Consider the following 21,084-nt stretch of genomic DNA (forward strand, 5'->3'; position numbering starts at 1 on the left):
CGTAAAATACAAAGATGTATTTTGTATGGTGGGGAAATCAGTCCCAGCAATCAAAGCATCTTTTTTTGTTTGTTTTTGAAGGGAAAGTGTAGGAAACAGCATTGATGGAGTATTTACTCTCTACTCATATTCATATATATATTATCATTAAAATTTCAGAAGACTCTCATGGGATCAGTGTTTTTAACTTCATGCTATCAATAAAGAAGTTAAATAGCCTGATCAGTGTTATCTAACTAGTAAAAGGCAAGCTCTCATCTGTTTGTGTTCCCCGTCCCCTTTTTGTGTATGTGTTTGTTCACTATAGCTGCCTCTGAGAAGATACTCTTTGGAACAGTTTCTGAATTTTACAAACTACTTAAATTGCTTTCATCATCTGGGGCTGATATCTAATTCAGTATTTTAGTTTTACAGAAGAGATAGTATGATTCATACCATTCCCTGAGCCATAATCCTAGGCCAGGCACCATGCTACTGGTGTTATGCACCCTATTCTGTTCTTTCAAAAATTCTTAGAGGTGGTTAATAACAGCAACATTTTGTAGCCCTTGTAATGTGCCAGGGATTATTCTCAGCACCTTACATGTATTAACTTAATTTCGTTTGGTGGTTATTATTTTATCCCCATTTTCCAGTTGGGAAGCATGAGGCAAAAGGAGATGAGGTATCTCAGTCAAGGTAACCCGGCTGATAGATGCAGAGATGAGATTTCATATCTAGGTTGTCTGGTTCCAGAGTCTTTGCTCTTTACTTTTTTTTTTTTTTTTAAGAGTAAACAATTCAGAAAAGTTACGCCAACTGAGGAAGATGATTGAGGGCTTAAGTGGCTAAGTAAAGCCTGTAACATTATGTGGGCAGACAAGTGACTGATTTCAAGGAATGATATGCATTTTGTTTATGCAATATCATAATAAAATTAATGACACGTGTATTCATTTGGATGAATATAGTCTGTCTTCTTGAGGAAGAATGCAGAGGATAACTCTCTGAGATCAGTCAGGATGAGTCTTATGAAAAATCACTGGTTACTGTCAAGTATTGCAAAGCAGTGTTTTTCTCAAGGGCCATTAGCATGGGTCAGATTTTTATACAAACACACAAATTTGTACTGATAAGCTAAATGGTCCCAGGCCATCGTGCTTAAAAACTTCTTTGTGGTCAGGTGTTTTAGCAGCTACTTGATGCTGTTGATGTGGTACTTAGACCTAGCTTTCCTTAATTTGGTATGTTAGAGTGAAGGGTCCAAAAGATGAGACAGCTGGTTGGTGTTTCCCAAATGAGAATCTGTAAAACTCTGGAGTCTAAAAATGTGTTAGGATTCTGTGATGATCTATTTTTCTTTAAAACAAGTTAATAATTGTTTAAATTTATGCATGGTGAATTAAAACCATCATTGTGTCTGGAATCTTTTGGGGGGAACGATGAAGAATGTGAACAGACATGCATGGGCTGATTTACACGGCTACTGGAATGGCAGAACTGTGCTAGAATATTCAGACCAACTGATGCTGAAATACTATCCACTGCTCACAGAAGAAGGACTCCTGAGACATTTTAAAAAATAAAAGAGAGGAAATGATGACTATTGCAACTCATTTAGTATTTGCATTTGTATCTTTGTTTCATAATCTTTTTGAGTAAGTAGAGTTAAAAGTTTTCACTACCAAACCAAATAAGGATAAATCTGAAATTACCTTTGAGACTTGAACCACCTACTTAACTAAATGGATACCAGAAAGAAAATTTGGATTTAATAAGAACTAGAGTTTAAAGATGGCTAGTTAATCACTGCTCAGAAGAATTCTGGCTGAGGAAACTGTATGAGGTAAGCATCTTATTTCAAGGCTGCACGACATATGGATATACCATCAAAATTGATTCAGAAGAGTTGGGTTCACGAACTGATCTGTTGTGCAAACCCAGAGTTGTACCCTGTCTCTGATTTCCAATTTTCTCTTTAGTGAAATATGTAAATTGGAAGAGGCTTTTTCAGATGTCAAATACCTACAATCTAAAAATCTAGAGTTCCATTAAATGGCAACGGCAACTCTTTCTCTCTTTTTAGTAAGTTAGTGACCCTCTTCATTTTAGGGATTTAACCAATATTTCATAAAAACTTTGACAAAGGTGGCAAGTAGCAAGTCATTCTTTATTAAACAACTGTGATATTAGCTATGTCACAAAAATATTTGTAACTCGCCTAAGAGATCCAAGATGCAAAATCACTGCTTTTTCATTGCAGTATCAATGAAAAAAAAAAAAAAAACCCTCAATAAAGGTGCATAGTATAATTTTGCTGTATTTAAAAAAGTGGCATTAGAGCAACATTTTCTATAAAATTAACACCATAGGTGAATCTAGGCTGAAAAGCAATGACATGAAAAAAATTCTACTATTTCTGGAACACTTACTATGTCACAGCAACTGTACTGGGTAACCCTGCAAATATTAACTCATTTCAAGCCAGGTGTTAGCCCCTTGTTCAGAAAGAGAAAACTGACAGAAAAGTAAAGTAAAAAGAGTTGGAATTTGAACCCAGGTTTATGATTTTGTAAAACTAAGTTCTTTCTACTATATCTTGCTGCCTTTGTGGCTGTCATAAAGCATCCAGACATCATAGTGAATCTGGGTATAATGGAAAGCTCTAGTGATCACTGGGAATAGAAATGTTGAATAAAAGATGTATAAGTATGTGAATCTTCTAGGGAAAGTGCTAATAACAGAATTAAATTAAATTTGGCTATTTTGGAGTATGTCCCCTTTTATAGTTTTTAATACTCTTTATCAATATCTTGAAAATATCATGACAATGTCTCTCAACTATAATTTTTGGCTTATTATCTAAGTTAAATGAAGTTGTATAATTGAGATGATTCATCTACAATCATCAGAATTGAAGTCAAAAAACTACTGATGGGCTCTGATAAGAAACAAAGGTGCTGATATCAGAAATGAGGTTGCAACACTCATGTGATTTTAATGCAATTCTTCCCCGTTAGGTTTCTATCAGACCACAAGACATCCCAAGAGAGAGTGAAAATAAGTGCTGAATTGGCATTTCAACAGAAACATGAGCTTAACTTAAATTTTCTCATTCCCTTCCCTGCCCAGCATTGTATGGTAGCCAAAGAGATTAAGTACAAATGATAGCAACTGTGAAGGTAATAGCTGAGTTGAAAAATTCCTTGAAATTAAAAATGCCTTAAAGAATGGAACAAAGAATCTGACAACAAATAGATAATTTTATGGTCATTCATCCATGAAAAAGAGCTAAGAGGGAGACATATAATGGGATGCAGCAATCAATAAAATGACCTTAAATGATGATGAGCCTGATGGATAAGTAGTAAGAGATAAAGAGGGTTCAGAAACAAACAAAATAGTAACCAGATTATTTGCATAGGACCACCAAATCTCCATTCTATTCAGACAATTAAAAATTATGTAGAGTCTTTGTAAGAAAAGGAGAGCATTTGGAAAGTTCCATTTTTTATAAGAAAAGAACTTTATAAAATAAATGCTGCTAAATCATCTTCAAAAGCAAACCCAGATTCCCATAAATTTGCATCTTGGCTTACCAACACCTCTACTCTGGCCTGGATGGCCTTTTTCCCCTGTAACCAGCAAATGACTCCACAGGTCATTTACATCAGTGAAAATGTTTATATTATGTCTACAAATATGAAAATGTTTACAATATATAGAGAAAATATGGAAGTAAGGCATATAGTACATTTATGCTAAGTTTAGAAATAGTTTTATAAGTCTCATGTAACTTGTGTGTGCTTTGTTCATTAAGTTTACAAATGTTGAAGATACTTTGACATTAAAGAATCTGACATGTTGGATCTGTTGTTTTAATTTAAATGTTTAAGAAAATGTGACTGATATTAAGCTTATGGTTTTTAATTAAAAAAAGGATTTTAAGTAGACTCCACACCCACCATGGTGCTTGAACCCATGACCTGAGATCAAGAATCACATGCTCTACTGACTAAGCCAACCAGGAAACCCTAAACTTAGAGTTTTTAATTGGGACTTTTCAAGATTCTTTATTTGATGTTATAATTTTGATATTAAGAAATAATAATAAAGATGTACATTTTGTACTTATGACTTTAAACTGATAAACTGTAAGAAAAGAGAAGTTGTTTATATATGATATTTGATTGCTTACATATTTGATACTTTAGTATTCTAGAAATGTAGACTTCTTAGGTTTGTAAGTAGTGAAGTGCTTAAGAGATTGTTTATTAGATTTACAAATCTCTCTTGTTAGATGTTTTGAAATGCTTGAGAGACTTGGATGTGTTAAAATTTGTAATTGTAATTTAAAATGTCTAAGGAAATTGAATTAATCAGGCTCATAAATGCTGCTAAATGTTTAGGGGAAATTAATCTGCCAAACTTACAAGTCAATTGAGCAATGATCAGAGAACAAGGGAGAACTGCATGTTTTTTATTTAACAAAAATAGTAGATTTATATGTGCATTTATTAGATAGGATTTCTCTTTGAAGATTTCATTTAAATTGTAATTTTATTGAATTGAATGCAACTTAAAATATGTACCACTGTCAGCATTCTTTTTATATATAATCACAAAATTTTCTTCCTATGCCTTAATAAATGATTGATTTGGGGTGGAGTGGGGAATGTATTCAGTAGGAATTCACTTCACAGCTAGCACTGGTACCCACATGTGAGCACTTTTTTGAAAAAAAAATTAAACTTTATTTTGAATTATTTGAAATTATAAAAAGTGCCCTTCTCTTCCCGTCATATCAGAGGGTACATGAAATCCATGACTGTACTAGTGATTTAATCTTGATCACTTAGTTAAGGTACTGCCAGGTTTCTCCACAGTTGAGTTACTCTTCTCCCCTTTTAATGTTCTAGTCTAAGTCTAGCCTGTATTCAAAGGAAGACTTGGGAACTAAACTCCACCCCTTGGAGGGAGAACTATCTATGTATATTATTTAGAATCCTTCTGTAGGGAAGATTTGCTTCTTCTCTCTCACTTTCGTTAGCCTTTTGAAAACTCCAATCTTTAAAATTAGCTGTTATACTTTAAAGAATTGCTAAGAGAATCCATAACAGATATGAGTAGATATGAAGTTCTGTGAAAACTGCAAAGTTTTAAGCAATTATATTTTTATAATATGTAACATACAAATAATAACTAATATATAAAAATAATATATGTAACATATAGATATTTATAATAATAAAATATATATTTATACAAAATATAAATATTTAATATATACTGCAAAATATATAATATATACAGATATTATATATTTTGGAAGTTAAGTTTTAAAGTATATATTAAAAAATAGGAGTACATCTTATCTAAGTGTGTTAACATATTAAATATTACCTTGAATTGTTTTTGCTTCCTCAAGATGCTACAAAGAGCAAACTTTTCATCAAGGAAGAGAATACAGACTATTGATTGGATAACACAAACTCTTTAAAAGGAGCACATTATATAGGTGTTATCCATGATCACATTATATTATCCGGGTCTGAGCTGGGCAGTTCAGGATTAAGGTTGCATATAAGGTCAGAACCACACATATATAACACAGAGTTTCAAATATCCCATTTGTTATAGCTGTCTTCTGACAATTTTTTTTTTAAAGATTTTATTTATTTGACAGAGAGAGAGACATCACAAGTAGGCAGAGAAGTAGGCAGAGAGAGAGGAGGAAGCAGGCTCCCTACAGAGCAGAGAGCCCGATGCGGGGCTCGATCCCAGGACTGTGGTATCATGACCTGAGCCAAAGCCAGAGGCTTTAACCCACTGAGCCACCCAGGTGCCCCTCTTCTGACAATTTGATACCAGGAAAAAAATGATAAAATATTTTAATGAAAATTTAAAACAGCTTTATTACTTTAATGAAATCCAAAGTATATTTTCAACAGAAGACCCTGATGTAAGACTAGCAATCTAAATTCAAAGGCTATCATATCTAAATCACAGTTAAATTATTAACCTCATTTTCATATCAGAATATCTCTTGTCGTACTCAGCAGGCTGGCAATTACTGAGTGCAGTAAGTTTCCAGTTATAAAATAATCAAATAGTAAATGTCAAATGATCAAACATAGGCTCATTTAAAGGAAACAAGAAAATAATCAATTTTCTGTAGTCTGGACATCAGACAGACAAGCCTTGTTTCAAAAGATTCTTTTAACTGCCTAACATTTTTCTTGTGGCATCTCAAACTTGGTTATGTGAGATTTTATCCACCTCTAAATCTTCTCAGTCAGAAAACTTGTCTGGATTTGGAGGGGAAAAATGTTCTCTAGGCTTCAGTTGATAAAATTAGATCTTTTGTGTTTTAAAAGCCTTATCCTTGACAAATTCTCAACAAAATAGTAGCAAGCTGAACTCAACAATACACTAAAAAAACATTCACCATGACCAAGTGGGATTTATTCTTGGGATGAAAGTGTGGTTCAATATTGACAAATGAACCACTGATATATCACATCAGTAAGAGAAAGGATAAGAGCCATAGGATAATTTTTAAAAATTATTAATTTATTTACTTGCCAGAGAGAGAGAGAGAGGGCGCATGAGACTATAAGCAGGGGAAGCAGCAGAGGCAGAAGGAGAAGCAGACTCCCCGCTGAGCAAGGAGGCAGATGCAGGACTCGATATCATGACCCTGGGATCATTACCTGAGATGAAGGCAGATGCTTAAGAGACTGATCAAGTATCCCTGATCATTTTAATAGATGTAGAAAAAGCATTTGAGAAAGTATAGCGTCCATTCATGATAAAAAACCCTCAACAAAGCAGATTTAGAGGGAACATACTTCAACATAATAAAGGTCATATATGAAAGACCCACAGCTAACATCATCCTTAATGGGGAAAAACTGAGAGCTTTTCCCTAGAAACAAGACAAGGGTGTCCACTCTCTCCACTGTTATTTAACATAGCACTGGAAGTTCTAGGTACAACAATCAGACAACGAAAATAAAAGGTATCCAAATTGGTAAGGAAGAAGTCAAACTTTTACTGTTTGAAGATGACCTGATACTATGTATAGAAAACTCTAAAGACTCCACCAAAAAACTGCTGGAACTGATAAATTAGTTTGGTAAAGTTGCAGGAAATAAAACCAATGTACAAAACTCTGTTGCATATCTACTCATCAATAACAAAGCATTAGAAAGAGAAGTTAAGAAAATAATCCCATTTACACTTGTACCAAAAATAAGATACCTAAGAATAAACCTAGTGAAAAAGATGAAAGACCTGTATTCTAAAGACACTCCATGCTCATGGGCTGGAAGAACAAGTATTGTTAAAATGTCTGTACTACCCAAAGCAATCTATACGTTTAATGCAATCCCTATCAAAATACCAACAGCATTTTTCACAGAACTAGAACAAACAAGCCTAAAATTTGTTTGGAACCACAAAAGATTACATGTAGCCAAAGCAAACTTGAAAAAGAAAAGCAAAGCTGGAGGCATCATAATTCCACATACCAAGTTATTATAAAGCTGTGGTAATCAAAACAGTATGGTACTGGCACAAAAATAGAAACATAGGTCAGAACATAGAACAGAAAGGAAAACCCAAATATAAACCCACAACTATATGGTCAATTAATTTCTGACAAAGCAAGAAAGAATATCCAATGGGAAGACGACTTTCTCTTCAACACATGGTGTCAGGAAGCATGAACAACAACATACAAAAGAATGAAACTGGACCCACTTTCTTACACCATACACAATGGATTAAAGACCTAAATGTATGTCCTGAAGCTATAAAAATCCTAGAGGACAACACAAATAGTAACTTCTTTGACATCAGCTGTAGCAAATTCTTTCTAGATATTTCTCTTGAGGCAAGCAAAACAAAAGCAAAAATAAACTATTGGGACTTCATCAAAAAAGAAGGAAACAATCAACAAAACTGAGAGACAAACTACTGAATGGGAGGAGATATTTGCAAATGATATATCCAGTAAAGGGGTAGTATCCAAATATAACAAGGAGTGATACAACTTAACACCCCAAAAGACAAGTAATTCAATTAAAAATGGACAGAAGACATGAACATACATTTGTCCAAGAAGACATCTAGATGGCCAATAGACACATGAAAAGATGCTCATAATCACTTATCATCAGGGAAATGCGAATCAAAACTACAATATCAACGCACACCTGTCAGTATGGCTAAAATCAACAACACAATAAATAGCTGGTGTTGGCAAGGATGTGGAGAAAAAGGAACACCTTTACATGGTTGGTGGGCATGCAAACTGGTGTAGCTACTATGGAAAACAGAGTGGAGGTTCCTCAAAAAGTTAAAAATAATTCAACGTTAGGATCCAGCAATTGCGCTTGTGGGTACTTACCCAAAGGGATACAAGAACACTAATTTAAAGGGACACATGCACTCCAATGTTTATAGCAGCATTATTGACAATAACCAAGATATGGAAGCAGTCAAGTGTCCATCGACTGATGAATGGATAAAGAAGTGGTACACAATGGAATATTATTCAGCCTTAAAAAGAATGAAATCTTGCTATTTGCAGTGACATGGATGGAGCTAGAGAATATAATACTAAGTGAAATAGATCAAAGACAAATACCATATGATTTCACTCCTATGTGGAACTTAAGAAACAAAACAAGCAAAGGAAAAAAATAAGAGAGAGAGAGAGAAAGAGATAAATTAAGAAACAGACTCTTAATTATAGAGAACAAACTGATGATTACCGGAGAGGAGGTGGGGGGAGATACATTAAATAGGTGATGGGGATTAAGGAGTGCACTTGTGGTGAGCACAGGGTGATGCATAGACGTGTTGAATTACTATATTGCACACCCAAAACTAATATGACACTATGTTAACTAACTGGAATTAAAATAAAAACTTAAAAAGAAATCTAAATTCTTGGAACAACCCAAAATCTAAAAATGAAATAGTCTTCCACAATAACTGGGGAATGGCATGTGGTAGGATAGAAATAGGATTTTTTTGTATAGTAAATTTAGTCATTCATAATTTTATGAATGTACCTCCTTTAGTTTCTCCTAAAATAATAGGAATTATAGATGCTAAAATTTCTTGAGTTCTTACTTTGTACTAAAAACTGTGAAAAAACACTTTAAGCACATTATATCTCATTTAATCTTTAGAATATCCTTGAGGCAAATACTTTTATTTTCCTCATTTTTACATATGAGGACATTGAGTTCATGTAGTTAGTAAGAGATTGAGAAGGAATTGACTGCAGAGCCTCTGATCATATCCATTCATTACTTTATGCTCCCAAAATAATTAAATAATCAGAATTCTTGATATAAAAATTGCTTGGATTAGGTGGAATATTTTAAACAATCCATAAAATCCACATTCTTTATCCCACACTGCTCTTTTCTCATCTTCCATACATTTAGTAATTTCATGTTTCAATTTTAATGTTTTATAAAATATGTATTCACATCATTTTCTGGGTTATTAAAATTTCCAGGGTATTAAAATTTCAGTGGCCAGACTTATTAATGTAAATTTGGTAAGTCTTTGATTGTATTTTACTTCAACTGTCTACTTTGAAAATTTCAAAGCTAGAGGAAAATTGAAAAAATAGTAACATGAGAACCCATATAAGCTCACCTATATATGCAAATTGTTAACATTTTGACATCTTTGCTCTCTCTCTTTCTTAGTCCCTCTCTCTCTCATTCATATGTGGAGATGCTCCTCGGTGTATGTATATAATATATATGTACACATATACCTTTTTGGCTGAACAGTGTTAAGAGTTAGTTACAGATTTTAATTTTAGGTACCAATGAATAATTGGAGGAATTTTTCCTGCTGATAAAGGAAAATTTCAACCTTCAATATATGTGGGCCCTGCTCCTAGGCTCCTAGAGAAGCTATATTTACGAAGGTCAAAATGACTCCACAAAAGCTCAAAGCATTGGCTCTATTTCTGTCCCGAGAATACATTGATTATACATATGCCTCATTAAAAAATAACCAAAAGGGAGCATTCTGAACGTAAAGATAAGGAAAACAAAAAAACCACCCTCGTTCCCACAAGATTAAACTCATACAGCCTTGCACATACTAAAACCACAAGATAAAGTCTGTAACTTTCTGGAATGTCCTTCATCAAGATGATTTGTAGCTCTTAATGGAAAAAAAGTATACAGTCTTGTACCAAATACTGCTTCCCCAGAGCATTCTCTTCTTTGTGAAGATTGTGAATCCTGGACAGCTGTCTTAAGTTGGACTTGAATGAAACTCTTTCCATTCTCTTTAAAATTTTAAAAAAGTTTTGTTCATTTTGCATTGACAAGGTAAATGGAGTAAGCAGGTTAACATTTCTAAATCAACTTTAACTCTTCTCAGGTTTTCAATAACCACAGTTTAACAAAAGAAAATAAATTTTTATTTATTCAACTTAAATTTTTGATATTTTCTGTTTGTTTTTTAATTGATGATGTCTTTTCAAGACTTTTAATTTTGGTGAAAAGTATATCTCCTTTAAATTCTATTGAGGGGTAATCTATGTATAGTAAATTGTGTCCACTTTAAATATTTAATTTAATACATTTTTGAAAGACATATTCACCTGAAAACCATACCATAATATATGAACTTTTCTATCATTCCCTGGTATTTTCTTGTGTCCCTTTGTCTGTCATTTTTTTTGCCCTGAGACCAGGCAGCCACTTATTTGTCACTATAGATATAGTTTGCATTTCCTTAGAATTTTATATTAATGTACTTATATGTTGTGTACTTCTTTGAGCCTGGTTTCTTACACTCAACATAATGATTTTGAGATTCATCCATGCTGTTGAATGTATTTGTAGTCTCACCTTTTTATTCCTGAGTAATATTCTACTGTATGGCTATATGACATCTGTCCATTCCTTGATTGATGAACATTTTAATTGTGTCCAATTTTTGGCTACTGTGAATAAGAAAGCTATGAATATCCATGTACAAGACTGTGATTTCTCTAATTTGGATAAGGGTGCAATGATTGGGTAGTAAAATAGGTATATCTTTAACATTTTAAAAAACTGTGAACTATTTTTCCAATTATTGTATCATTTCACCTCTATAGCCTCAGTGTTTGAGAGTTCTAGTTGCTCCACATGCTCTCCAGCAATTGGAATTATCAGCATGCTAATTTTAGGTATCCTTATGAGTGTGTGGTGTTACCTCCTTGTAAATTTTAATGGCAGTTCCTTAATGCTGATGTTGTTGAGAATCTTGTACTAATTGGTCAATCATATTCTCTTGCAGAGTGTCCTCTCGATCTCTTCCTAGTGTTTACGGGGTTATTTAATTGTGATCACAGCACAAACTCTTATCCATTCAGTAATTTATAATGTAATGAGACTTGTTTTCTGTTACATGGTATATCTTGGTGAATGAAACATACGTATTCTGCAGTTGTTGTGAATAATAATCTATAATTATCAGTGATGTCAAGGTCCTATAGTATTGTTCATATCATATATGTCTTAACTGATATTTTTTTCTAGTTCTAGTGATTGCTGAGAAAAGAGGGTTAAAATCTCTTACAAAGACTGTAGAACTGTTTATTTCTCCCTTTAATTATGTCAGTAGTTGTTTCATGTAATCTGTTGCTCTCTTATTATTATATACTTTTATGATTGCTATTTATTTCTGATGAATTGATCTTTTTAATCATTATGAAATGTCCTTTAACTCAGGCAGTATTTTTTATTTTAAAACCTATTTTATCTGGTATTTATATCAGATAAACTACTTATGCTGATGGTAGATTTTTCCTTGTTTACTGTCAACTATAATATTTATTTACTTATTTATTTATTTAAAATATTTTATTTACTTATTCATTTTAAATAGTGAGCACACAAGCAGGGGGAGGGGCAGCGGGAGAGGCAGAGAATCTTAAGCAGACTCTATGCTGAGTGCAGAGCCCATTATAGGGCTTGACCTTATGAACCTGAGATCATGACCTGAGTCAAAACTAAGACTTGGACACTTAACTGACTGAGCCACCAAGGTGCCTCTCTTTATTTTTATACTTAAGGTGTATCTCTCAGAAACAGAATGTATTTGGGTATTGCTTTCACATTTATTGTGAACATTTTTCACCTTTTAATCAGACTGTTTAATCCATTGATGTGGTTATGACACGGATTTAGGCTTACCATCTTGGTATTTTTACAATGTGTTCATTAGACAAGGATTTTGTAGTCACAATTGTTATACATGTTACATCTGCATTAGAATGTTAATTTTTGTTTCAAGTTGTTATTTTTTTTTTAATTAAGAAGAAAAAATTCTTTTATTTTATCCAGGTATTTATCATTTCCAGTGCTGTTCACTTCTTGAAAAAGATTTCCCTTCAGGCTGAAAACATCTTTTGGTATTTCTTATAGTATAGGTTTGAGGGCAACCAATCCTTTTATCTAAGTTTTTTCTTTTTTACTTTTGTACTCAGAGGATTTTTTCACCGAAAACAAAAATTGTGAGTTAACTGTTTATCATTTTTGTTTTTTGTTTTTTTAATGTCAGTTCTTAAATAATCCCTCCCAGGTTTTCTGGCCTCTGCGGTTTTCAATAAGAAAGAGTATTTGAATCATTGTTTCCCTATATGTAGTATGTTTACTCTGGTTACTTTCAAGATTTTCTCTTTTTCTTTGGTTTTCAGGAGTTTGAGTATTTTTTTCCTAGGCATGATTTTTTTTGCATTTATATTTCTTGGAGTCTACTGAGCTTTGAGGATCTCTACATTTATATCTTTTACCAAACTAGGGAGATTATCAGTCATAATTTCTTCATGTGTTTTTCTACTTCATTCTTTCTCTCCTCTCTTCTGGGACTCATTATCATTAAAATTTATATATTATTAACAGTGTAAGAAATAAAGTGGGCTGGTGTTTTAAGTATATGGAAGTTAAATAAATCTTGTTTATCTAACTAAATTTTATTTACAAATAAATATATTGATTAAGCTCTACAGGAAATGAATAATTGATTTTATGGATATTTTTATGGAAATAATTGATTTTATGGAAATACTGTATATTAGAATAACATCATAAGAAATGTTTCTTTTACTGAAATTTTAAGAATCTTGGGAAATTGATATCTTTTTCTTTAATGAGTGATTCTACATGTACTAGAATATTGTTATGATAGTCTTACAGAAAAATCTAATGAAATATAGCATCAAAGGAAGGGTGTGCGTGTGTGTGTGTGCATACACATGTGCGTGTGTTTGTGTATGTGTTTGGTCTCTGTGTTAGGGCCATGGTTTCACTTGTAAGGTAACTCTGAAGTTATAGACGGTTATGGGTTAAAACTCAGTGAAATAACAAAACTTTAATGATATTTAGTATCCTGTGTACATCAGTGTTAAGAATTATATTGTGTAAGTGAAAATATGAAGTGAAATAACCCAAGGTGAGTATTTGAATTGAGAATTTTAGAAAAGGTTTATTGTGATAAACAGAATTTTAACTCTGTTTAATAATAAATGATATGCAGTACATTCCTCCTTAGATTGCAGATAATGTCACCATTTTTGACTTCCAGTATAATTCTAAATTAAAAAGGGAAACAGCTTTGTTGAAAGCTGTAGGTAACTAAGAACAGATTCATAATGTATATGATCTCAAAAGATTCTATTTGATTAGTGCCTATATTCTTAAAAAGCACAAATTGAAATTCATTTTCCACTAACTATTTAAAAATATTTATACCTCTATCTATATTCACATAACATTTTCCATTCAACTTCATGTTTCTGAGTCTTAATACTCAAGACACAAAATGTAATTGAAATCATGCAGAATTTATCTTTTGTGATTAGCTTAATCTGTTATACTGTCCTATGGTTCATACATATCGTAACATATGACAGGATTTCCTTCACTTTAAAGACTGAATAATATTTCACTATACGTATATACCACATTTTCTTTATCCATTATTCCATCCATTGACATGTATGTTGTTTCCAGCCCTTGGCTATTGTAAATAATTATGCAATGAACATGGGAGTGCATATATCTCTTCAAGATCCTGTTTTAAAATTTTTTTGAATGAATACCAAGAAATGGAATTGTGGGATGATATGACAATTCTATGTCTAATTTTCGGAGGAATCTTCATACTGTTTTCCATAGCAGACACACCATTTATATTCTCATTATCAGTGTACAAGAGTTCCCAGATCTCTACATCTTCATCAATACTTTTTAAAATTTTTTGTTTCATAAAATACTTAATGATTAGTGATGCTCAGCATTTTCTCATGTACTTATTGGCCATGTATATATATATTCTTTAAGAAAATTTCTATTTAAGGGATGCCTGAGTGGCTCAGTTGGTAGAGCATCCAACTCTTGATCCCAGGGTCACAAATTCAAGACCCACACTAGGTGCGGAGCTCACTTAAAAAAATAAAAAAGATGGAAAATATCTACTTAAATCCTTCACCCATTTTTAAATCAGGTTGTTTTGTTTTGTTTTGTTGTTTTTGATGAGTTGCAGGAATTCTTTACAAATGTTGATCAACCCCCGTCAGATACATAGTTTGCAAAACACTTTCTTCCATTCCATAGATTGTCCTTTCAATTGTTGAAAAGATTTGGTGATTGTTTATTTTGCTGTAATAGAACTTTAAAGTTTGTATAGTCCCATTTCCTTATTTATTTATTTATTTTTGCTTTTATTACTTGTGCTGTTGTTACCACATCTAAAAAATCATTGTCAAATCCAATGTCATGAAGTTTATCACCTATATCTTCTCCTAGGAAATAAAGTTTAAGTCTTATACTTTGGTCTTTAATTAATTTTAATTTTTGTATAGGGTGCAATGTAAAGTCCAACTTCATTTTTTCCCAGAGTTGGAATATCCAGTTTTTCTAACATGTTTGTTGACATGCTTATCCTTTCTTCATTATGCAGCCTTGGCACTCTAGCTGAAGGTCATTTGACCATGTACATGACAGTTACTTCTGTTCCATTGGTTTGTATGTCTATCTTTATGCCAGATTACTTTATGTTTTGATTACTATAATTTTGTAAAATGTTTGAAATCAGGAAGTGTGAGAACCCCAACTTTTCTTTTTCTCTCAATATTGTTTTGGCTATTCAAAGCCCTTACAATTCCATATGAATTTTAAAATTGCTTTTTCTATTTCTGAAAGAAATTGCCTTTGGGATTTTGATAAGGATTGAACTGAATCTTTGCTTTAGGTAATATGGAATTGAAACAATGTTAAGTCTTCCAATCCATGTATGAACATGGGATATTTTTCCATTTATTTGTGTCTTTAATTTCTTTCAGCAACATTTTGTAATTTTCAGTGTTCAAGTCCTTAACTTCCTTAGGTAAATTTATTCCTAAATGTTTTATTATTTTTAGTGTTATTTTAAATGAGATTGTATTCTTAATATTCTTTTGCAGATTTTCATTATTAGTGAATAGAAAGCCATTTTTTGTGTATGTGTGTTGACTGTCTTGCAACTTCCCTGAATTTGCTTATTAGTTTGAATAGTTTTTGGCAGAATCTTTAGGATTTTCCATAAGAAGATTATATCATCTGTGAACAAAGATAATTTTACTTCTTTTCTGATTTGGATGCCTTTTCTTTTTCTTACCTAATTGTTCAGGCTAGACTTTCTAATCCTATGTAGAATAGAGTTGCAGAATGGACATCCTTGCCTTGTTTTTAATCTTAGAGGAAAATCTTTGAGCGTTCCCTTTGAGTATGATATCTGGGACTTTTCATATGTGGCCTTTATTATACTGAGGTAATTTCCTTCACTGCCTAGTTTGTTGACCATTTTTACTATTACCATGAAAAGGTGTTGAATTCGTAAAATATTTTTTCTTCATTGGTTGAGATGATCACCAAGTTTCATTTTTCATTCCGTTAAGTTGGTGTATTACACTGACTGACTTTCATATTTTGAAACATCCTTACATTCTAAAAATTAAGTTCCACTTAGTTATAATGTTACAATCCTTTTAATATGCCGTTGAATTCAATTTGCTAACTTTTTTTGAGGATTTTTGCACCAATATTCATCAGTGATATTGGTCTGTAGTTTCTTTTCTAATATTATCTCTGTCTGGTTTTCTTCTCTTTTTTCCTTAGTTTGCCTAGCTAAGGGTCTGTCTGTATCATTAATCTTTTCAGAAAACCTGCTCCAGTTTGTTGATTTCTTTTCTATAGTTTTCTATTCTTTAGTTCATTTATTTTTGCTTGAATCTTTATTATTTTCTTTCCTTTGCTAACTTGGGCTTATTTTGTTTTTCTTTGTCTAATTCCTTGAAATGTAAAATTGGGTTCTTTATTTGGGATCTTTCTTCTGTTTTTAATTACCAGTTTATCATTATTTACTTGTCTATTAGTACTGCTTTTACAACAACCCATGGTTTGGTATATTGTGTTTTTGATTTTATTTGTTACAATATGTTTTCAAATTTTCCTTGTGGTTTCTTCTTTGACCCACTGGTTGTTCAAGAGTGTGTTCTTTAATTTCTACTTCTTTGTGAGTTTTCCTTTTTCCTTCTGCTGTTGATTTATAGTTTTATTCCACTGTAGTTGGAAAAGATACTTGATATAAATTTAATATTAAATTTGTAAAACTTGTTTTGTACCCTAACATATAATTGATTCTCAGAATGTTCCATGTGTGCCTGAAAAAAATCTGTGTTCTACTGTTGTTAGATGGAATATTCTGCATATGTCTGTTAAGTCCATTCTATAGTGTTGAGTTCTCTGTTTCCTTATAGCTTGTGTTTGGATGATCTATCCATCATTGAAAGTGGGCTATTGAAATCTGCTGCTATTATCTGTATTGTTTCCTATTTCTTCTTTCCACCTGTCAATGTTTGTTTCATATATTTGAGCATTTTAGTGTTAGGTGCATAAACATTTAAATTGTAATATCTTCCTGGTGATTGGACCTTTATTTATCATCATATAATGTCCTTCTTTGTCTCTTGTGATAGTTGTAGACTTCAAATCTTGTTTTGTTATAAGTATGATTGCATTTGCTTACTTTTGGTTATGATTTGCATGGAATATCTTTTTCCATTCTTTCATTTTTAGTCTATATGTGTTCTTAAATTTAAAGTCAGTCATACAAACAGCATATAGTTAGATATTATTTTTAAATCTATTTAGCTGGGGCGCCTGGGTGGCTCAGTGAGTTAAGCTCTACCTTTGGCTCAGGTCAAGATCTCAGGGTCCTGGGATTGAGACCTGCGTTGAGCCCCACATCAAGCCCTGCATCAAGCTGTCTGCTCTGCAGGGTCTGCTCAGTTTCCCCCTCTCTCTCTGCCTGCCTCTCTGCCTACTTGTGATCTCTCTCTGTCAAAAAAAAAAATAAATAAAATCTTAAAAAAAATCTATTTAGCCACTCTAGGGGCAGCTGGGTGGCTTAGTTGGTTAAGTATCTGTCTTTGGCTTAGGTCATGATCCCAGGTCCTGGGATTGAGCCCCACATTGGTCTGCCTGCTTAACAGGGAATCTGTTTCTCCTTCTCCCTCTACCCCTCCACATCTCATGCTCTCTCTCTTTGTCTCTTTCTTTCTCTCCTATGCTCTCCCTCAAATAAGCAAAATCTTTAAACCATCTATTTAGCCACTCCTATTTTTAGATGCTGGAGTTTTACCCACATACACTTAAAATAATTACCAATAGATAAGGATTTACTACTGTCATTTTGTTGTTTTCTGTATATTTTATAGCAGTTTTGTTTTTCTTTTCCTCTCTTCCTATCTTCATGTTTCACTGATTTTTTTTTTTTACTGACATGCTTTATTCCTTTCATGTATCTTCTTCAAGAATTTTCTTTGTGGTAACCATGGGGATTACATAAAATATCTTACAGTTACAGGAGTCCATTCTGAAGTAGTAATAATATCAGTTGCACATAAAAACTATTCCTTTGCATCCTTTCTATTTTATGTCACAATGTCACAAATTAGGTATTTTTTTCTTTTGTATCCACTAACCTAATAATATAGTTGCAGTTATTTTTAATGCTTTTATCTTTTAAATTCTATCCTAGAATTAAGATGATTTGTGGATCACCACTGCAGTGTCACAGGATTCAGTTTTTGTCAATATATTTGTCTTTGCCAGAAAGCTTTATATTTTTATATGCTTTCATTTTGCTGTTTAGCATCATTTCATTTGAACTTCAATGACTCCTTTTAGCATTTCTTGTAAGGTAGTGTAGTAATGAACTCAGCTTTTATTTATCTGTTAAAGTCTTTACTTTTTCTTCATTTTGGAGGACAGTTTGTTGGAAATACCTGTATCAATTATTTCTCTTAGCTTAGTAATAATTTAAAAAGGCAGGAGTGTATAGGGTTCAGACGATGGACCAGAATGTTTGTTGCAAGTAAATATATACTGATGTTCAAAGCAACATTTCCTGCTAATTCTACAGGGAATGCTAGATCTTTAAATGTATTTAATTGAAGTCTATCCTCTATAGAGTATAAAATCTTTGTTTGTACTTTATAGACACTGGCTTAAAACCAGATCGGGTTTTTCTATAACTCTCTGGTAAGGCAATCTATTTTGGAGTTCAACTTCATTTACTCCTTATATATAAAAAAAATTTTTTCCTGATGCTTTGAGAAATGTTAACCAGTTTATAACAATTCAGGTAGATAACATTTCACTTAAGAAAACAAAATATAATCAGAAATATCAAAGTCATTAGGGATAAGAAAATATTTTAAGAAAATCTGCTACCAAGATTTGTGTTGCACTGACTCTTTTATCGAAGCATATCTTTGTGAGCCATCTGTTTCTTTCTCCTTTTCTAAGCAGATCTTTTTGCAAGTATTACTTACCCACCACAGTAAAAGAAAATTACACACTAACCAAATCTCAACAAGAGACTATAAAATTAATCTAATTGGTTCTTCATAATTGTTCATAAATTTATTAAATGTTAATCTGAGCAAAACTCATTTACTTTATTATAAAAAAGGAAAAAGAGCTAGAAGAAACAATGAGATCCAACAAATGTGAGAAACCTCCAAGCTAAAAGCCACTGTGACAACAAAATCATATAAAGTGTCAGAAATTACACATATTTAACTTCATGAATTGATGTGGCTGGTAAATTCTGTAAGATGAGAGGAGAAAAGCATATTGTATCAGTGCCATAAGGAACACCAGAGAGGGAAATACTAAAAGGAAACATAACTAATGAATGTTTAAGAAAGAAACCAAGTCATAAACCATAGCAAAATATCTATATTCTCTTTGACCTGTCACTTACCCTGTTTGTGTGGCAGAGACAATATTTGATATGTCTTTAATTAATGATTTAGAAAAGAAAAAGAGGAAGCTATGAAGTCAAATCCAGATGTGGAAAAGTTTTCTAGTGCAACTGTATTTCAAGGTCCCTATTATTTGGATAGAGCTGTACCATTTTAAATTTCAGCCAGACTGCACTTTCTCCAGTGAGTAAAATGAGAACACTTATGGTAATATGAATGAAATACAATTTGATTTTTTTAAGCAAAGAAATTCCAGGCTGCCTTAGGAGAATTAACAGATTTTCACTGGATATTACATGTCCAACTTCTTATAGTAAGAAATGCATAGTCCATGGAACACATATACTTTGCTTTGCTGGAGGCAACTCAAGGATACAGGATATAACTCATCTTCTGGGATAATCTATTTTACTTAGAGATTTCTGAATAAAAGTTAAAAATTTTTGTCCCCTTAAAGATCTTATCCAATGCTAGAGCAAATAAAATATGTGTTTCATTTTTTCCCCATTTTAAGTGTTCTGAAGATTTCTGTGTGGGTATGTGAGAAAACAGAGAACATGAAGGAAGAAGGGAGTAAGATAGAAAATTTTAATGTGCAGTGAGAGATTGAAAAATCTGATACCTCTATGTTCTCTAAGAACTTGCTATTTTATATTTTAATTAATTAATTAATTCTTTATTGATTGATTTTTTAAAAAAGATTTATCTATTTATTCAGTTGATAGAGAAAGAGAGAGCACAAGCAGTGGTAGAAGCAGGCAGAGAAAGAGAAGCAGGCTCTCCATAAAGCAGGGAGCCCAACGCAAGTCTTCAGTTCATGGCCTGAGCTGAAGACAGATGCTTAACTGACTGAGCCACCCAGGCAGCCCAGAACTTGTTGTCTTACTACCACATTTTCATTAAAGGGGAAAATGCTAAAGTATATTAAACGGCATCCCTGGCCCACAGGAAAGGTGTTGCCACAGGCTGAGATGAGCTCAAACAATATTTCCTTTTGAGATCTGAAAGATTCAATCGTCCAGTGTTTAAAAAAATACTTTGACATATTACAAGCTAGTACTGAATTGTTTTTGTTGTATTCTAGATCAAAACACTTTTCATAAAACAGTTGACTTCTTTCAACAATCATATTGCATCAACATTTGGTCTTTAAACAATTGTCTAAGCTTTCATTTTAAGTCAAGTTAATGTTCTTTACAGAAATATTGCTCAGGGTGGCTATAAAGGAAATCTAGAAAAGTGGTACTATACTCCCTTCCTTTTCCTCAGTTGTTTTACCATCTGAAAACAAACACACATGCACACATGTGTGCAAACACACACACACACACACACACACACACACACACACACACACACTTGTGGCATGCATGCCTCTGAAATAAATCCTAACCCAAACAATTTCCCTTCCTTAAAATCACTGGAAATCACTGGCCTAAGAGAAATTCTGATAAATAACTGTAAGAAATCAAACCTCATACTTCACAGGAAAACCATTAAAACTTTTTTTTTCTTTTTACAAGTACAGAGAAAGAAATCTTGTGTACAAAAAACAGAACAGTAGAAAGCATAATGAAACCAGCAAACATCCTGTGTTTTGAGGTATCCCTCTAGGTCAATTTCTAAATTTCTTTATAATGTGAAGGTGATAGTGTTGGGTAAAATTTGTGATGCCTTGTAGTAAAGATGAGGCTGTGTTTTAATAGGCTCAAAAGACATTCTGAAGCAACTGGTTGTTTTTTGTTTGACATATTTAT

The 21,084-nt window shown here is 32.6% G+C and overlaps 1 protein-coding gene across 5 annotated transcripts in view; it reads right to left on the bottom strand.

The window, feature by feature from the left end:
- The window catches only part of HTR1F (5-hydroxytryptamine receptor 1F), a 159,284-nt gene that overhangs the window by 67,994 nt on the left and 70,206 nt on the right, over positions 1–21,084 (bottom strand). The window lies entirely within an intron of this gene.

Source organism: Mustela lutreola, chromosome 2 (assembly GCF_030435805.1).
Source record: "Mustela lutreola isolate mMusLut2 chromosome 2, mMusLut2.pri, whole genome shotgun sequence".
Classification (NCBI taxonomy): Eukaryota; Metazoa; Chordata; class Mammalia; order Carnivora; family Mustelidae; genus Mustela; species Mustela lutreola.